The 3,667-nt window shown below is 28.4% G+C and overlaps 1 long non-coding RNA gene across 1 annotated transcript in view; it reads left to right on the top strand.

Moving 5' to 3' along the window:
* Positions 1 to 1,969, top strand: part of LOC111640215 — a 10,954-nt gene extending 8,985 nt beyond the window's left edge. The window contains exons 2-4 of the long non-coding RNA XR_002759238.1: positions 341 to 498; positions 559 to 686; positions 1,787 to 1,969. This is a non-coding gene — a long non-coding RNA (uncharacterized LOC111640215). The remainder of the gene's footprint in view (positions 1 to 340; positions 499 to 558; positions 687 to 1,786) is intronic.
* The last annotated feature ends 1,698 nt before the right edge of the window (positions 1,970 to 3,667 follow it).

Below are 3,667 nucleotides of genomic sequence, written 5' to 3'. Positions count from 1 at the left end.
ATTAATGTAAAAAAATCAATTATAATTATTGTTTCATTTATTTTTACTGATATTTTAATTAATTTATTTTGATTATTGGTATAAAATATTTTTGTGGATTTATATTTAAAATATAAGAATATGGAAATATGAATATTTCTATCAATATATTTGAATTGGAAGATAAGTGAGAGAAAGAGAAAAATTTAATATTTTAATAAATAAAATTTTATTAAATAATTGATTATTCAATATAATTAATTAGTGATATTTATTTGCTAAATTTTAAAGTTATTTTAATGACTGAATTCACCTTATACAAGGCGATTGTTTTTAATTTTGTTTTGTTTGTATACGTCAGCTCGACACGTGAGAGGACTTTCTATGAGAAACTGACCCCGATTTAGATGTTACTAAGGTGAAGAAAACCGGAAAACCTCACGTGGCCAACCCGTTGGAGAGACGCGAACCCACGACCTACTCTACCAGTGTTCGCTAGTTTCATCCACTCTACCACTGGTAGGCATAATTGTTTTAAACAGTAGCTCCACATTTATATAAAACCTATTAATGTTATAGTTATAAGCAAGGAATTTGAGGCCTCTGCTATGTGATGTTTCTCTCTTCTCTGAAAGCCATAGATATATAATAGAATCCGCTTATTGTAATCACTTTTGGGCTCATTTATACTGATAACATTAAACAGAGTAAGTAAATAAGACTATAATTAGCGCAAATTCTTGTTTTATTAACTCTGGCATTAAAAGGACACGTTAAAATACTTTTTAAAAGTGTGTAATTTGAGAATGAATTTATTAATTAAAATTATTATAAATCATATTCTAATTTTAATAACATTAAACGACTGATATTATAATTACAATAAAACAAATGATAAAAAGAAACTTTGTAACGTTTTCACGTCGTATATATATTTTTTCTTTACAAAAAAATTAAATTTCGGGATATCGAAAGGTCCTGGCCAAATTTTATTGAGACCAGCAGGGTCCTGCTGGCACAAATTAGTCTAATAACACGAGATTCATTTGTTTAAAATAATGTTTTTATTTTAATATTTTCACTATTACTTTTCAATTCTGTTACATTCTCCTGTTATTTAAGTTAATTTTAAGTAATTATTAAATCAATAAAACCTTTACACAATATTTAATTACACGAATTAAAAATCGCCTCTCAAGATTTGCTTCTGGATTCTTCTTTGCTCGCTGGCCCAAATAAAAATTTCCAATTATATTTAGGACAGAGGGGCAATTTAATAAATATAGCAGGTAATTTTTGCGACAATCAAGCTATTGTGCAATTTTAAAACTCATAAAATACATGTGAAAATGGAGTTCGGTGTGCAAAACATCTTTTATTAGTGAAATATTATTTAAAAATGGATCTAGAACAACGCAGAAACAGGGCTAAACTACTTAAAACTTCCTTAACACTAATTCTGTAGTGTATTTACTGAAATCAGTTTGTTTTTTTAATGTTATTTTGTTTAGATGTAGCTCTCCACTGAGAACACGCTCATGTAGTACACCGAATACCATTTTCTAATTTCTCCTAGCACTGTTTACCGAGAATGTACGTAAGAATATTTCATATGAACTGCACAGTAACTTGGTTAGTCGTAATGGTTGTCTAATGTACGACATTATTAACATAGTTTCCGTGCGAGAATGTTGGAAAATTTTTTAAAAATTTTAAATTTTCCTTTTAAAAAATTAACTTATATCAATAATGATATCTTGTACAGTACATGCGGTATTTACAATTTATTTCCAACAATATTTATTAGGGGAGTTGAATCTACTCAAGGCTGAAGAAAGAAAGAGAGCGAGAAGCATGAGAAAGAGGATAAGAAAGAGGAGTAAGGTATCAGTAGGATGCTGAGCAGATAGGATGAATCAAAAACATATTTTTCTTATTAAAATGTATAGACTAGATCGGTAAAATTAAAAATTTAATTTATTTGAATGCTTCAAAATGAAATTTATATATTGAAAATTAAAAAGAAATAACTAAAAAATTATTGTAAAATTTAAGCATATATGTTTAACACTGTATAATATATCTCTTTCGAAAAACTGATAAAGGCATGACTTAATGCACATTCAGGTCTGCATCTTTAAAGTATTATTAGAGTCTATATAAATCTTCATATATTATTTACTGAGGATTTTTAAGCATATGTTTCTAAATAAGTCAAAAAGGAACTGTCTCGTACGTTTTTATTATGGAATATTATTAACATAGTTTCCGTGCGAGAATGTTGGAAAATTTTTTAAAAATTTTAAATTTTCCTTTTAAAAAATTAACTTATATCAATAATGATATCTTGTACAGTACATACGGTATTTACAATTTATTTCCAACAATATTTATTAGGGGAGTTGAATCTACTCAAGGCTGAAGAAAGAAAGAGAGCGAGAAGCATGAGAAAGCTTATACTAATGTACTGTAAAGCCTTATATAACAGAATATATTCATAGAATACATACATAAGGTCTATTAACTATTAAGAATTATATTTACAGTCTACAAAATGCAACGGAAAAACGAAAAAAAAAAATTATAAAATCCAGCAATTTTATAAAGCATAAACTCCAAATTTTATTTTCTATTTTGTTTATTTTATTATAGTATGATAAAATATAACCGTAAAAAGATCATTTCCATTTAGAGAAGAGGAGAGAGGATACACAATCTTGGGTTTCTTTTATATGTATACAAAGAGACGAGTAACTTTTAATAAAATCTAATTTAACACATTAAAAAAAATGAAATCAAATCTCGATTTAGCGCTCTCCTATATAGCGCCACTCTCATATAACGCCAACGATACTCACGAACAGATCTTCCTTTTAAATGTTAGAGAATGCTTTGACCGCATTCGATTTAGTACCAATTTCAGAAAAAAAAGTGGCACTATAACGAAGTTTGGCTGTAGAATTACAAAAAAAAATATCATTAAAAATTAAGTCATGAAAAATTTATATGCATACACATCAATAATATACCTGTATATACACTTAAATACATACACACATTATATATAGTCTACATATATAGACAATACATTCACGATTATTTGATCCTCGATTTTCCGGGTCTTTCATGTTGTCTGGCCGCATGTATTTCCCCCTTCTTAGTTTTCTCTAAGCCGGACAAACGACCATAACAATATTTACTTGTAAATATAACTCACATTACCTATGGATCGGTATTATCTGAATCTTTTTTTTGTTATACGGTCCGTTCTGTTTCCATTTAGGCCGGATAATCAAACATCAAATAGAAACTTTGCCTATAAGCAGTAGGACCCGATTATCAGAGGCCAACCTGTAACGGAGACATTACTTTTCTTAACTCTAAATTACTTTTTAATGTTTAAAATGATAAATTGTATTGAAAAATTATTTGTTTTTGGTAATACGAGGTCCAGATTAACTCGGATAATCGAGGTTCTACTGTATATATTATACATAGTCTCGATCATCCGGACTGATTTATTCCTGGTGCAAGGTACTAACCTGCACCTTATTTAAATGGCCACCTCTAAACGGCGGCCATTTTTAGGCAAGTTTCTTTATGAAATTCATACAAAATAACCTCTAAATAGCGGCCATTTAGAGGTTTGACTTGTATAAATTTAATAATAACTGCTTTAATTTCTAAC

This window comes from Centruroides sculpturatus, unplaced genomic scaffold, assembly GCF_000671375.1.
Source record: "Centruroides sculpturatus isolate CEXI.00-Female unplaced genomic scaffold, Cexi_2.0 scaffold1452, whole genome shotgun sequence".
Classification (NCBI taxonomy): domain Eukaryota; kingdom Metazoa; phylum Arthropoda; class Arachnida; order Scorpiones; family Buthidae; genus Centruroides; species Centruroides sculpturatus.
Note: the sequence above shows the minus strand (reverse complement) of the source record. Positions and strands in the feature narration are given on the sequence as shown.